Below are 16,430 nucleotides of genomic sequence, written 5' to 3' on the forward strand. Positions count from 1 at the left end.
GGTATTTTAATCTTTTGATATTGTAGTTCATTTTACCGGTGAGTATGTGTGTGTGCCGGGACAAGAAAGTGAGGGAAGCTATTTTCAGAAGGGAGTTAGTAAGGCACCTCATATTTCTATTCAACTAAACTTTTCAGCATACAGTATATCTCCTAGCGTGTTATCTTGCTGTAGTTTTGTGTGTTATATTGTAGGTTTGTGAGCTCCAAAGACATTGAAAAAGATTCTCTCCATGGTGCTCATTCGCTTGTTGTGGAAACTGTGCGCGCCATTGAGGAAGCATTTCCTCGATACATTCTTCTTAGTCAAATCCACCTCTTGGTTCATGTGGTTGAGGAGATTGCTATATGTGGAGTAGTGCATGTACGATGGATGTTATTTCTAGAGAGGTTTTTAAAGACTCTCAAAGATTTTGTTCAACTACGGACCCAACCAAAGGCATGCATGGCCAAAGGATGGATTGTGGCAATAGACAATTTGTTTACATTTTAGAGTATTTGGCACAAGTTTTACCCTCAATGCCTTGCATGTGGTTAGATGAAGAGGGTGCGAGGATGAATGCTCACCTACCAAGTGGAAAGGGGGAAATTGTCAAGCATGGGCAGGGATCTACGCTAAGTCGCCAACAACGTTTGCATCCTCAATGCAAAGGTTATGACCAAGTGGGTGATTTGTGGACAATGGCAAAGGTAAGGCATTTGCAAGAGAGGGAAGCAAGATCATGGAGGCTGTAGGGTATCCCCAATTCCTTGACACCTTGCATGTTTTTGAGATCTCATTAGTGCTGAGTGGATCCATGAGAGAATGTCTGAAGCAAAGGCATGCGGAGAGGACATCACCAACAAAAAATGGGAGTATGCACGAGGTTGTGTACCAAAGGTAAATATAGTATTCATATATATATATATATATACATACACACACACACACACACACACACACACACACACACACACACACACACACACACACATATATATATATATATGTGTGTGTGTGTGTGTGTATATATACATATATATGTGTGTGTGTGTATATAGATATATATATATATATATATATATATATATAGTACTCATTTTCCTTGATTTTAACTTTGTAATTGAGTGTTTAAAACTTTTTGTTGTATAGTGCCTTTCCTTTAACTCTGTGTGGTCAAAGGGGAAACATTTTTGCACATGCCACATTGATGAACCTGGAACCATCATGGATTGTGGTGTCATGGGAAACTTTGACACAAATGGTGATGAAGCCAGGTACTGTGGGACTATGGAAAGGATACTAAAGGATGATTTTAGAACCTTTCATACCTTCATCTTCGAGTGCAAGTGGTTTGCAAATGTGTCTAGACTACATGAGAATGGGCTCTACATGGTAGACTGTAGTGTGTATCACACAGGGAGGTATGCCAACTTAGTTTTGCCGCACAATTGTGAGCAGGTGAGTGTAAACCTTCTTTACCCTTATTTTCTTGTAACATAATACCAATGTCACTCATTACTCTTTTATTTTCTATAGGTCATCTATATCCCATCAATCCTTCAACCAAAACTTTGGTTTGCAGTTCTTGTAACACCTCAGGAAAGAACTGTTTTTTCCACTAATGAAGTAGAGACCATCTTCAATCCTCTCCCACCTACTACTTTGGAAGAGGGTGAGATAGGGGACATGGAGATTAACTCATTTGAGTCCCAGCATCGCCAATCTCAGTGAGGATGATTGCCATGATGATGATGAGATGGAAGACGACAAGTTCAAAGATGATGAAGCCAACGGATCCACAAATGACAATTCAATTTCTCTCTTTATTGATTTATGAGCCATGGGTTTAGATTTAGATCCATCTACTTGTAGAGATCTTTTTGAAGATAACTTATAAACATATTGTATATGTTATTCTATGAAATTTTTTGTTGTGTTTCCCATTCATCTCTCTCTATCTCTCTCTCTCTCTCTAATTTTGTCAACCATGATAATTTGACATCACAACTGCATTTTGACATTGCCCCTAGTAAGCTCTACTTAGTCAATCATAAAAAGACAAGTCAAAAAATTCAAGATTCAATTCCAACTAACCTAGCGTTTGATCATCTGTCAATAGAATGGCTAGTTTATGATAACAAAGTGTGAAAACATGAGGGCTATGACAATGAAAATAGAGGGCTCCTTGTAACTGCTAATTACCTGAGAAATGTTGGTTTCCATGCCCCTTGCCATTTACAAGAGAATGAGGTAGGTTCTTGAAAAAGAACAAGCCACTTGCACATTGTTGCAAGGTAGAGCTTGAAGAAACTAACATAGGTGCCACCATCTGGTAAAATATGGGCAAAATTCACTCTATGAACGAGGGGTTCCACTTGTAAAATATGCTTGTCTATGTTTTGCTATAACGGGATGAATTGGCTACCTCAATTCATGCGAGACAATCCAAAACATGATGGATGGATGTCGTGGAGGTCACTCCTATGGGCATATGCAAAGTCCAACAAAGTAGTGTCTATGCCTCGGCAGAGGATGTCGTGTATGTTTTATTCTCATCTCTGATGGTGTTTGCTTTACATGTCAAGGTGCATGCATAAATGTGGGATGGAGCTTCCTCTATGTATTTTCTTTCATTTTTCAAAAAATTCAAACAGTGTTCTCTAATTTTTACCATAAACAAAGTAGTGGGAACAAAAAATTTGAATGTTTAAGCATTAAAGCAGGGTCGATAATCAGTGCGGCAATGTGTGTGGCAATATCCACGGTAATGTTTACGGTAGTAATCGTGGTAATATCTACTGTAATACTTGAAATGATAAAAATGTGCTCCAAACCCCTCTCTCTCTTCTTTGGCCAGCCCATTTTAGACTCTCTCTACGAAACACGGTAAAAGGTCGCGACAATAAACGTGTCGAGGTTTTCATATGTTAGCAGCAAGCTAACTCGGATAACATTTTTTGGAGCTCTTATTGTAAAAACACTTATTATTTTGATGAATCAGGAATGTTGTAACTTCTACTTTCCAGATAAACAGTGTAATTGATGAGCCGAGGCTACAAGCTTCCAGATTGTATCAACCCGTCTTTAGTTAGAGCTCCCAAATTATTAGTTTTGACCACAAAAACCTTGGCTAAGGTATAAAAGCCAATTTTTGTAAGATAAACAATGTAATTGATGAGCCAGGCTATAAGCTTCCAGATTGTATCAACCTGTCTTTAGTTAGAGCTCCCAGATTATTATTTTTGACCACAAAAACCTTGGCTAAGGTATAAAAGCCAATTTTTGTAAGGTGTAATTGATGAGCCGGGGCAACAAGCTTCCAGATTGTATCAACCTGTCTTTAGTTAGAGCTCTCAGATTATTAGTTTTGACCACAAAAACCTTGGCTAATGTATAAAAGACAATTTTTGTAAGTATTTTATAAGTTTCAGATAATAGAAACACAGTGGGAGCTAACGACGCTCACTTCTCTATTTCTAGCGCTTCCTACTCCCTTCTCGGTTGTCACATTGCAGTGCCGTTTGTTGTGTTGCAACCATAGGTAAGAGCTCTACGCATTGACGTAAGCATTCCATGGTAATCCGTAGCTTTTGGCATTGCCGACCTACGGCCTAATGTCATCATAAGTAGGAATTTAAGCTTCAAAATCATAAACTATGTATAGGCGGGGTATTGGGGCATCATTGCTAAGCATTTAGATGCATTCTGGGTTGAAAAAAACTAAGTAAAAAACTCACTGCTGTTAATAATCATGATTTTTTCACTTAACCTAAAGTGAGATTTGAGACCATGAGCATGTGTGCTTAGGTCTTATAAACATATCCTAAAAGTTTCGTAACGTTTGGATGTCGTTTGATGTTGTAACGGTTGTGATTTGTGTGCTAAATGAGCGATTAGCTTTTGGTGATTTCTGTCATTTGAGTGTAGCTTGGGTTAGATGCGAGTTGTTTGTAGAGATTGACAACCTCTTGTAGCCTCTATGCACTAGTCGAGTCAGCTTTGTCCCATGGATTGACAATTATATTCATGGTTCTCACTATAAGATAGGAGTGAGGCTAGACACCCGTCCCACATTTGGCGCCGTTGTTGGGGATCGAAGAAACCTAAACTAGGGAAAAACATGAGCGTCTTGCGAAGTTATCCTTTAACTTCCTTTATGATCTCCTAAAGTCAAAACTTTCTTTTTAAGACCGCATAGCTTAAGATTGTCCTCTTTTTGCTGTGTAGAGGTAGCTTGGAAGTAGGTTGTACTTGCTAAGTATCTTCTAGGATTGTAGAACTATAGAATTAGATTAGGATTTTGAGAATGATTGATGGATGAGACAAGTCTTAAGATCAAGGCTCAGAAAACCATCAAAACAAGAAAATGAGTGTTTGTGGACACTTTCCACAACCCCATTGCAGTAGAACCTAGGAGTAGGGTAAGTAGAATCCGAGGTGGAATCTCATAACATTGCTCTATCCAAAAGAATCAATTGTGAGTTGTTTATATGAAGTTGCAGAATTTCAGGTCTACGGCTAGAAATAGCACCAGAAGACTGTCCACCATTGAATCCGACTGGAGAGTATGCTTTAAAAGTTGTATGAACCAGTGGGTAAGCTTAAAGATGCATCTAAGGTAAAATTTCAGAGTTTGCAAAAACTCAGATTATTTACTTTTTCTTGACATTTTAGGCCAAATTAAGTTTTGACTTGACTTAGAGGCTTAAAATAGCTCATAAAAAGAATTTCCACTGAAAAAGTTGAAAAAAGTGCTCATTTTAGGTCTAAAGTAAATAATTGTGATTATTTACTTTCAGCTACCAAGGTTGATACCAGAGACTCAATGCATGTGTACAAACATCTTTTGTAAAGGCCCATAGAATTTGGCTCACCAAACTGACCAAAAACTTGGTAGAAACTAAATTATGTACTGATTGTCGAGAACTTGAGAGTAAATTGGGAAAAATTTATTCAAACTCATTGGAACTTGACTCATAGGATTATATTGATGTGTTAAACAAGTGTACATGCTCAGTTGACCAAAAAGATGCAAACATTAGAGCTCCTAGATTATTAGTTTTGACCACAAAAACCTTGGCTAAGGTATAAAAGCCAATTTTTTAAAGATAAACAGTGTATTTGATGAGCCGGAGCTACAAGCTTCGAGATTGTATCAACCTGTCTTTAGTTAGAGCTCCCAAATTATTAGTTTTGACCACAAAAACCTTGGCTAAGGTATAAAAGTCAATTTTTGTAAGTATTTTATAAGCTTAAGGATAATAGAAACACAACGGGAGCTAGCAACGCTCACTTCTGTCCTTCCCATGCTTCCGACTCCCTTCTCGGTTGTCACATTGCAGTGCCATCTGTTGCATGGCAAGCGCAGGTAAGAGCTCTACGCATTGACGTAAGCATTTCATGGTAATTTGTAGCTTTTGGCATCATTGACCCGCTGCCTAATTTCATCATAAGTAGGAATTTAAGCTTCAAAATCATAAACTAAGTATAGGTGGACTATTGGGGCATCATTGCTAAGCATTTAGATGTATTCTGGGTCAAAAACGACTAGGCCAAAAACTCACTGTTGTTAATAATTGCAATTTTTACACTTTACTAAAGTGAGATTTGAGACCATAAGCATGTGTGCTTAGGTCTTATAAACATGTCCTAGAAGTTTCATAACGTTTGGATGTCGTTTGATGCTGTAACAATTGTGATTTGTTTGCCGATGAGCGATTAGCTTTTGGTGATTTCTGTCATTTGAGTGTAGCTTGAGTTAGATGCGAGTTGTTTGTTGTTTTCCAAGAGATTGACAACCTTTTGTAGCCTCTATTCACTTTCGTCCCATGGATTGACAATTATATTCGTGGTTCTTGCCATGTATGCAATAAGATAGGAGTGAGGTTATACACCCGTCCCACATCATAGTGCAATGTCTTTGTGAATTCTTTTGCCCATATAGCATCTTGTGTAATGAAAGATGCCTTCAAGGTGAAAGTGTACATGATTGAATTACGAGAGATTTCCTCTCTCTGCATCTGTTGAAAATAGCCCATATGCTTCCTGACCCTGACCATTGCCTTCAAGATGCAAGCGTATGTGATTGCATCTGGAGACACCCTCACTTTACATCCCCAAAAAATAGCCTAGAGCTTCTTGGCCCTACCTTGACACTTGCCTTTAAGATGCAAGAATATGTGATTGCATCTATAGAGACACCCTTTCTTTGCATCCCCCAAACTTGGCCTTGTCCAAGTTGGGCATATCCATTGCATTCCAAGAGATGAAATCCAAGACAAGAAGATCTTTTGTGCTTTATGAAGTACACCATATTTGGCATACATGTCAATCAAAGTAGTGCCAAGAATGATGTTTTCAAGTTCAGAAACTGTTGACTTACAATATCATTGTGAATTCTTCAACCCATGTATCAACATCTCGTGTAATGCCGCATGCCTTCAAGATGCAAGTGTACATGACTCGATTGGAGAGATGTCCTCTCTCTGCATGTATTGAAAACAACCCAAAGATTTGTGACCCTAACCCTATTGGACATGTCTTACAATCAATGGACAGTATGAGACAACATTGTGGATAGGAGGCTGGTCAAGGGAAATCAATGCACTCCATGAGACAACATTGTGGATAGGAAGCCCATAAAGTACTTGTTGCACTCTAAGAAGTACACTGCCCTCTCCCTGCATCTATTGAAAACAACTTAGAGCTTCTTGACCCTGACCCTATGGGACATATCCTGCAATCAATGCACTCCAAGAGACAAAATTTTAGACAAGAAGCTCATTGAGGTTCTGTTGTGCTTTGAGAAGTACATCACACTTGACATACATATTGACTAATGTGTTGCCTAGTATGTATTATTTTAAGTAACACACTATAAAAAATATTAGCCTGTATCCGACTGCCTTGGTACAAATCCTTCTTCTTAGAATAGTCTTTAAGTGAGCTCACAAAAGAAAGACTTATTATCTTGCCCTCCATGTTTTCTTGTGTAGATAATATTGTTGCTTTCTTGGCACTCCTTTGTGTTGCACTCTGAGAAGTGTACCACACTTAACAGGACTCTTCCTACCCTAATCATCCCTCATTGGCTATTCATCGATCACGTATCGCACTCTCACTTGCACCTACACCTATCTTACTATACTCTATCATTGGAACTGCAAACCTAGTTCAAGCGACCCCTACTCGCACAAACTGCTCAAAGCATCCAATTTAAAAAACAAAATCCCTCTCGGCACAAAACCGCTCCAATGATTATTACACCCCCCCCCCCCCCCCCCCCCCCCCCCCCCCCCCCCCCCCCCCCCCCCCCCCCCCGCCCTCCCCCTCCCCCTCTCTCTATCTCTATCTCTCTCAACTCTCTATGTTACCTGGCCCTCGTGGACACTCTCAGATGTTGCAACTGCTGACACCTATCTAGGGGAGGGGGGCTCAACTATATCTAACACATGCAAGGGACGTGGGATCAAGGGTGGAAATGGGTTGAGAGTTACATCTACAAAATAAAAAAGTAAAACTTGAGTAAGAAAGTAAACTTAGGTACCCGAGTTTACTTGCGATGGGGACCACAAAGGGGATTTTGGATTAAATTTAAAATTGGATATGAAGCATGTAAGGTTTTTTTAATGGTGGAGAATTATAAATATTCTATCTAGCCTCCATAATTGTATTGCACATCATGTTGATAGTGCTATATTCAAAAAGAATTGGCAGTTTGTAAACTCGGGTACTTGAGTTTACGTTTTTGCAAAATTTGGGAAGGGGGCTTATGAAAGTGAAGTACTATTTGCAAGCACATGCCATTTATTTTTCACATTCAATCTTGAACACACACACACACACACACACACACACACACACCACTCCTCTCATTTTTCAAGCATTGTTGCTTCCATAACCTCTCCTACTCTCCTAATCACCCTTTTCCTTAGTATGTAGTAAGCATATTTGGTACTCCCTACTTACCATGGATTGGATTTTCACAAGTGATCAGTCGGGTACTTGAGTTTACGTTTTTGAAAAATTCAAGAAGGGGGCTTATGAAAGTGAAGTACTATTTGCAAGCACATGCCATTTCTTTTTCACATTCAATCTTGCACACACACACACCTCTCCTTTCATCTTTAAAGCATTGTTGCTTCTGTAACCTCCACTACTCTCCTACTCAACCTTTTCCCTATGGTAAGAATATTTACCATGGATTGGATTTTCACAAGTGATTGCTTTGAAGACCACTCTGATAATATGAGTCTTGTAATACTTCAGACATTGAACCAATAGATGTGGTTGTCATTGATTCTATCCAATATTTGTCACCAACATATTTCTCTTTTGATAGAGGAACCCTCAACCTAATGATATAATGTGTCCAGATGAAGGAATCTCCATACCCTTGAATACTATGAAGAAATATGACACAAGGGAATGCTAGATCTTAAGAAGTGGCAAAGAGTACATGAGAGTCTTTGTTTATTACACATTGAAGATGGTTTGCTTGCACTTTGCTCGAAAGTCAAACCCAAGCTATGAGTTACTTGCATCGAGGATTGCGAAAGCATTGTCACAATGAAGGTAGATAAAAACATAGAGGAGTCACTTCAATGCTCAAAGCTCTCAAGGTAAAATGGCGTATTGATATTCATCACCATGAAATACCTATAGCTTACATCAAGACATTTATAAACTCGTGTGGATTTATTTCTTAAAATAATCCTCACATGTCAACTACCTAATGCAATGATTTTGATCTCAATAAGCCAAGAATTTTCATAATCATCACAAATATAGATAATGTGGACAAGCATCTCGCACATATAATGATAGAGCACAATGTCAAGCTAGTAATTGCACGATCATCAAAGAAGCATACACCTTCCAAAGTCAGAGTAGACTACCTATGCCATAGAGGAGGAACACCAAGTAGAGTGGCTTGATAAAGCAATTGCAAAAGTCAAAGAAGTGTGGATGCACATTCAAGGTACATGTGAATTTCAAAAAGGAACACAAGAATCTTCACATTTTTTTCAATCTACTCCATCAAGGATATTTTCTAGGTTCAAAAGGTGATCTTTATCATTTTCCAATTCACCCACGTGTCATAAAATGTTTCTTGGATGACTTATTTGATTTTAGAAGCTCTCGCCATGTTTCAAAATTTTCAGTCCCCAAAGAAAAGATCCAAATGAAAAGGGCTTCCATACTAGAGCACTCAATCTATAGATTCTTTATGATCCTAGAGGATATCCAAATGTTGTCATATTGAGCTTGCATTCAAGGTACTTCTAAACAACTACATGTGATTAGTATCTTTAGAGAGTGTAGTAGAACGTTAAAGAATTTATGGCTTGTGTGACCACTGATAGGACCCTAACCATGATTATTATGTCTTGATAAATTATTGCATGAAGGTGTTGTACATCCAACCATATAATCCAAGTGGCATGGATCCAAAAGATAGACCATTTATCTTAGTATTACAAGATGAATGGATGCTTGAGATAGCTACACATTTTTCTCAAAATAACTCGTGGGAAATCGATTCTACCTTTAAGGATAATTCATTTGGTCTACCCTTGTCTTTTTTTGTGCTGCTCAATCAACTTGGTGTCCGTATTCCAATATGGCTCATGTTGTGCACCTTAGATGTTGGTAGCCACCATGAGATTATAACTTTACATCCAACACTTCACAAAAAGTTCTCTAAAATGGGGCATATCCATCCTAGTGCTCTTGTAATTGAAAAATCACAACAAGAGCTAGAAGCTTTAGTCAATGTAGTGGAGAAAAATTGACATTGTTGGATGCTTGAGGAAAATGGGAATTGATGCCTAACTTCTTGTCATGTGTTTCTGTGTTGGTTCCACACCAAGAAGGTTTGGATGGAAAACCTTCTCCCATAGGTATTTCTTTTTCTTGTAGCATGTTCTGCAAATAATAGGATTTTTTTGTGATAGTACATTCCTCTTGTGGAAGGTTCCCATGGAGATGCACAAAAATGTATACATGGAGATTTCAAATCTAATGCATATTGAAACATAAGAAGACTTTGCGGGAAGATACCAATTATTGTTTCAAAGATATACATCCTATCAAAATATAGTTTGATACATCACAAATGGCTGCTGTGGGGATTCTTGCATGTGGAGAAAACGTTGGCCAAATTTTGGAATCCTTTTCAAACACAATAATGTGGACACTGAAAATTTAGTAGAACAATTGTGGAATTACATAAAGTATACCCTTTTGGAAGGACGTATCAATTTATCAATTGTAGAGTTATTGCATGCCCTTATGGGAGACTCTAAGACTGGCAATCGCATGGGGGGAATCTTGGTGAGATTCTTCAAAAAAAAGTAAGAGATAGGTATGGTTTTACAAAGTTCTCTAGCTTATTACTTGAAAACTATCCTAATATGAATGAATTATGTATTGGTGATAGCTGATTTTAAGTGATTTTGGCAAATTGGATAATCTAAAAGGCGCACACATTGGCTAAAAGAAGGGTAGAGACTCTTGCAAAGATACAAAGAGGACCCAACAAGCTTGGAAGTTGTGGACGAGATGTTGTTTCAATTTCACATATGGAGCATGGCAACTCCAATCTATGGTACTATGTATGCTTAATAGTCATGGGATACCTTCCCCACTTGAATACCATTTTTCTCATGAGATGATGTGTGGAAAATCCAATGACATTGATGCTGGTGAAAAATTGCAAGAGGAAGAGATGATCATTACCTTAAAAAAATTCCAAGAAGCCCTTTTATCCATACAATGCCCATGAGATGATGTGTGGAAACTCCAAGGAAATTGATGCTAGGGAAATAAAATTGCAAGAGGAAGAGGTGATCATTACCTTAAAAAAATCCCACGAAGCCCTTTTATCCATACAAAAAATACTACCAGAAAAGAGGAATAATTAATCATACCAAATTAAAGATGGAAAGAGATTCATTGAGATCATTGGTGTCCCCATCTCAAATCAACATGCCAAGTGGTGGTACTGTGTGACAAATTCAAGAAAATGTGACCCAAACTCGTTTAAGTTATGGTAAACATGAAAGCACCGAAGAAGAATCTGATCATACCAACTCAGCCACCCACTGACCAACAACCATAGCCACCTCATCAAATATGCATACTAAGGAGAAAGCATCAACGTGGTCAGAATCAAGTACATTATGAAGGAAGAGCACAATTTTGGTCCCCTAATTTTGCTTGCACATTGTCCTATTGTACATGTCATGAATTATTGCCTTTAGCAAAAAACGAAAACATGCCTTGACGACCTAATTTAGGCCTCCCACTTGCATTTTTCATTTTGTTTGAAAGTTTTTGCGCCTATGCGTCTTGTTCTTTTGATCATTAACATATCTTCAATTTCTCCATCTGAGCTCATTTGCTATTTATTATTAATTGTTGAAAAAATCAAAGAAAAGAATAAAATGGACTAAAAAATCAATTGAAAAATCAACAATTAAGAAAATTCATTAGAAAACAATATTTTATTACTTTTTGGTGGATTTCTCCATTTTTAAACTCCAATATCAAGAGTTTTTTTTGAAAATAAGCAAAAAAGGCTATTTTTTGATGTATTTTCTGATAGTATATACACTATTCACACTCATCGGCAAGATGTTATCAGAATTTCCCCTATTGATGATTTTTAAGGGCATTGTTAGGTAATTTTACAAAAACCACACGTTAACATCCAACGTTTTCCTCCCTCTTCAAACATTGCCCTGAATTAATGAAGTTTCCTTCCACCCCTCCTAGATGGAGTACTCCGTGCACGACTGTGTGCATGGATTGAACAATTGTGTCTATGCATAGCCGTGGCTGGCTCTATCATGCTTTGAAGGTCAATGCACTTCAAACCAATATGCGGTGCAAGAGCTTAGTTAACTCAAGGGTTTTCGTGGTCGAGGTTTCTTGTTGCTATTTTCTAAATAGCAATTAGTTTTGTAATTTGTGTGCTCTTTCACTACAAGAGGTTAAGTGCACTTGTGAGGGCTATAGCGACAAAAATACAATGGGTTTTTTTACCCCTTGGCGTCGCTAAAAGCGTCGGAATGGAAACGTCGCTATAAGCGTCTCTAAATAGCGACGTTCATAGCGACGTATATAGTGACACTGCAGAACCTTATATAAAGACGCCTATAGCAACGCCCGAGAATAAATATTTTCGGGTGGCAAGGCAATGAATGCCCTACCACCCATCAACCATATCGAACATTGTTTCTAGAATAAAGATGCAAAACTAACAAAAGTATTTCAACGAAAGTGAATTGACGAAAGTAATACAATGAAAAAATTATACACATCATAGGCAAAATCACTTGATTGTTAAGCTTTGACCAAAATGTAATAGTTACAATACAATTGTCATTATTGAGAAAATACATCGTTGACCAATAGTTACAAAAATGACGCACACACGTCATCTCATTATACATGCTATAACAAAAGAAAACTAGTGCTATCTGGCTAGGGCTAGATTGATGTCAGGTAATCAGACGTCTCATCGCGTCCAAGCGACATATCTGTTGGATTTTGCAAAAAAAACAATAAGACTTTCTATAAGTATAAACATTTAATTACAAAACAATCTATTTTTAGCTTATCATTAAAATACAACAAATGTAAGATAGTAAAGAGAAATACTAACCATGTCAGAGCGAGAACTGAGAATGTCCATAAGGGCGTTTAAGCCCTTTCTGCCCGCATACTCGCGCTCATACGGTGTGGGGTCACATCCTATCATCGACCACTGTTTAAAACATACAAAGAATACGTTATGTTAGAATTTAAAAGTACAATAATCCATAACTACCAAACCTAAAGGGCAATGCAAAAACATTTAAAAAATCAGCCTCAAATGATGTCCACCTGCCGCTCCCCAAGTGTGGCTACTCCTTGCCTCTACTCTCGCTTTGGATGCCTCCTTTTGTTGCTTCCACTTGTCAGGATTTTCGTGTACTGATTGCTTTGCATTCTTCCAATCTTCTTTGGCCAGACGATCTGGCTTGTTCCACCCATGATTTATTGCTTTTTGCACTTCAAAACGCTTGTGCTTGCAGTATTCGTGCATCCACACCTTCATTAGGTCTTCATTGAAGCACTCACCTTGACTTGACACGGGAAACTCGTCATGCAACATGCTAATGACTTGTCTTTTAATTCATTTGGCACTTCACTCTAGGTGTTTAGTATGTAGTGTCAAAACACCTGAGAGCAAAGGCTGCACATGCGCAAGATCACCTTCTTGCCGTCATCATCCAAGATGATGCTACCGTTGATGTCAATCAAGTACGGCAAGCCCTCTTGCCTATGATGCATGAACCTGGGTGTCTCAACAAGGGTCTTGAGTGGCATCTTGATGGGGGTATGGATGACATGTGTCTCCACTAGATTCTAGGGGTCCCGGAGGAGTAGCGAGTGGTGTGTAGCCAAGAACGGCCGATAGTTGCACAAACTTGGAGTAGAGGGCCGATAGTGGTGTGTAGCCAGGAACGGCCGATAGTCGCACAAACTCTTCGTTGAGACCCTCCATGTTTATCTTGAACCATTGCACGTCAAACAAATCCACAAAAGTTCCTCTATAATTGATCTTCAAAATCTCTTGTAGCGTGTCGGGGTACAGGATCTGCATCAGAGGACCGTCGTCGACTAGATTGTTTGAATTTTGCCATGATTCCACAATCTTGTGTAAAACAATTTTTGTTGATCCGTTCTACCCTAGAATGTCGACCTTTACACCATGCTGTCATGTATGACTTCTACTACAACCAACAAAGTTTATGAGTGGCCCTCCAAACATCTAGAAATCTACGAGTCGTGCATTGCAAACTTATCTTGATTGCGCAACCCAGGAGTACTCTCGCTCCTCCTCACTCACTTGTTTGCCGCACTGTTTTGCGCTTTTCAATTGGTTGTGCAACCATCTTAATCTCATGAATTTTGGTAGGCTCTCAAGACCCGCCGGATAATGCATCCGTGGTCATCTTCCTCGTCTCCACTCGATTTGTACCCTTTGCCACTCTTGCTTTGCATCCTTGTATTGTGAAATCCACTTTTGCATCACTGGATTGTGAAGCATGCAAAATCGAGTGATTTTAGCCTCTGGATCTTCTGTCATTTTTTTCTCAACAGCGAGATTGCACATGAAAATCCCAGATATGCGCTTATCATCTATGGTTTGCCATAGCGTTTCTCAAGAACAATCAAATCCATGTAGCTACTCTCCAATGTAAATTAAGCACTCTGATACCAACCAACCTTTGGCCATGCTACCCTCCTGATGTGCCTTCTCACGCACATATCCCTTGAGCATTTTCATGAAATGCTCTAAAAAGAACATCCATTTGGAATGCGTTGTGCCATCTATTTCCACCTCATCAACTATGTGAACAAGACGATGAACTTGAATGGTTAGCATGGTAGTAGGAAAATGTTTCTCAAACATGCATATAACCTTCGCAGTGTTTAGTTTGGTGGATGGTATGGAATCTATATGGATCTCCATTTGTGAGATCCATTGCACCAACTTCACAAGTTTGTAGATTGTGGTAGGGACGTCAGGAGACAAACATCCCTCATTGGACACCGGTAAAATAAACTGCAAAACACGTTAAGAAATGATATTAAAGTCCACACACGGATATGCTACACAATTTCCACTATGATATATTCTACTTCAAACATATGTGCTAACACATTTATGCCAGTCGTGTGACTTCAGACCAGTAATGGTTCCCTTCTTTAGTGAAACATGTTCGGAGCTAGTGCATTACACCAGTGGGCATACGCATGGATCAAACGATCTCTTTTACTTTGCGCTCTTTGCCTCCTATCAAAATCCATGGCGCTTTAGGGAGTTTTATCGATCTATCGGGTGCTGTCTGCGGTCAATATTTCTCCATACGATCCACATTTCTAAGGTCAATTCTGGCCCCCAAAGTATCTTTCTTGCTAATGAGATGGTCCCACAACAGATTAACCGCATTCTTGAATATGTGCATGGGATCGAGCAAGTGATTGATCCCAAAAAACCATCGCGTAACTCGTGATTCTCTAGAAGATGCGCTTGATGACCTTCATAGATTTGCTTCTTCAGTGAGGGCGCCCAACGTGCATTAAGTGTAGGTCCATATGTGACACATGTTCTGTATCCGCTTGTTTGAAGCCTTGCATGTATACACATGACAATAGATAAGCTTGAGAAAAACCAAGATTTGTATATAGTGTTTGAGTTTGAGTATATATCACCTGAGCATTTTGTTAGTCGGGGATAGTCATGCATGGCCCACATTAGAATGCCTCTGATCAAAGCACTGTGTTGACTTGTGTGTCGGCTCATATCCACCACTTCTATGCCAATCCACAATTGTTGTAGCTCTTCCAATCTACAGAGTGAAAAAAATGCGATACACTTGTCTAAGTAATCTATCGGATCATTATACATTTAGAGTTTTTTATTGAAGTAAACACATTGAAATAGATCACTTGAAAAGTGATGTGACGCTAGTGTCACTCCTTCCAAACTTTGCCTGCACGTTGAGAAGAACCAGGACCGCCTTCAATTTAGACACACGTGCTCCACCATACAATGGCGTATCGACTTCATTTTTCATGTCATTATAGACAAGCCTTTCTGAATCCATGACCGTCTCGATCATTTCATCAATCTTAGACTCAAACATAGCCTTGTTGGGAATGTGGTATGCATGATCACCCTCCGAGATGTCAGAGGCTACATCTTGTGGCCTCATGTATGTTGCTTGACCGAAGCACCTGCGAACACGTCTATTGGGTTGCAAGATTGCTACTTGTTGGACAACGTCAGAGTCCAACAAGTTGTAAGTGGAAATAACTCAATCTATAGTAGATGGATCAAACTCGCCAAATTTGGCAAAGAAACACGTCTTGTACATCGTACAACATGTTTGCATTGATTACAAGGACATAGATCCTTGTTGAGAGATAGGTGTTTCAGTTGCACGGTCCCACATCGTCATCACTACTCATAATGAATTTAAAAACCTTACAACCTGAATATAAATTTAATCTTCTATTGGCATCCTCTGTCTCTTGTCTCTCTCTCTCTCTCTCTCAATCACCCTCACAATCAAGAAACCATAGATCACATTGTAAACTACCTCAAATTTAGCCATGTTCAATCCCCACACACCTAGGTCTAGAGGTGCACGAAGACCAAAACCACTGGGTTATAATCTCGTCTTTATTGGTCAATGCCTATATTTGTGGATACAAGAAATCTACATGTAGTGGACAAAACCCTTTTGCCTCTTGTTTAGGTCTAGAAATTCATAGCAGCTTAACATCTCTTCACAACAGCTCCTTGTTTGAGGGATTAATGTGCACATTACATGTCTGCCTCCATTCTAAGTATCATGCTGTTGAAAGCTTTCCAATATAATGCCGCA

The sequence above is a fragment of the Adiantum capillus-veneris genome, chromosome 13, assembly GCF_014529385.1.
Source record: "Adiantum capillus-veneris isolate H3 chromosome 13, ASM1452938v2, whole genome shotgun sequence".
NCBI lineage: Eukaryota > Viridiplantae > Streptophyta > Polypodiopsida > Polypodiales > Pteridaceae > Adiantum > Adiantum capillus-veneris.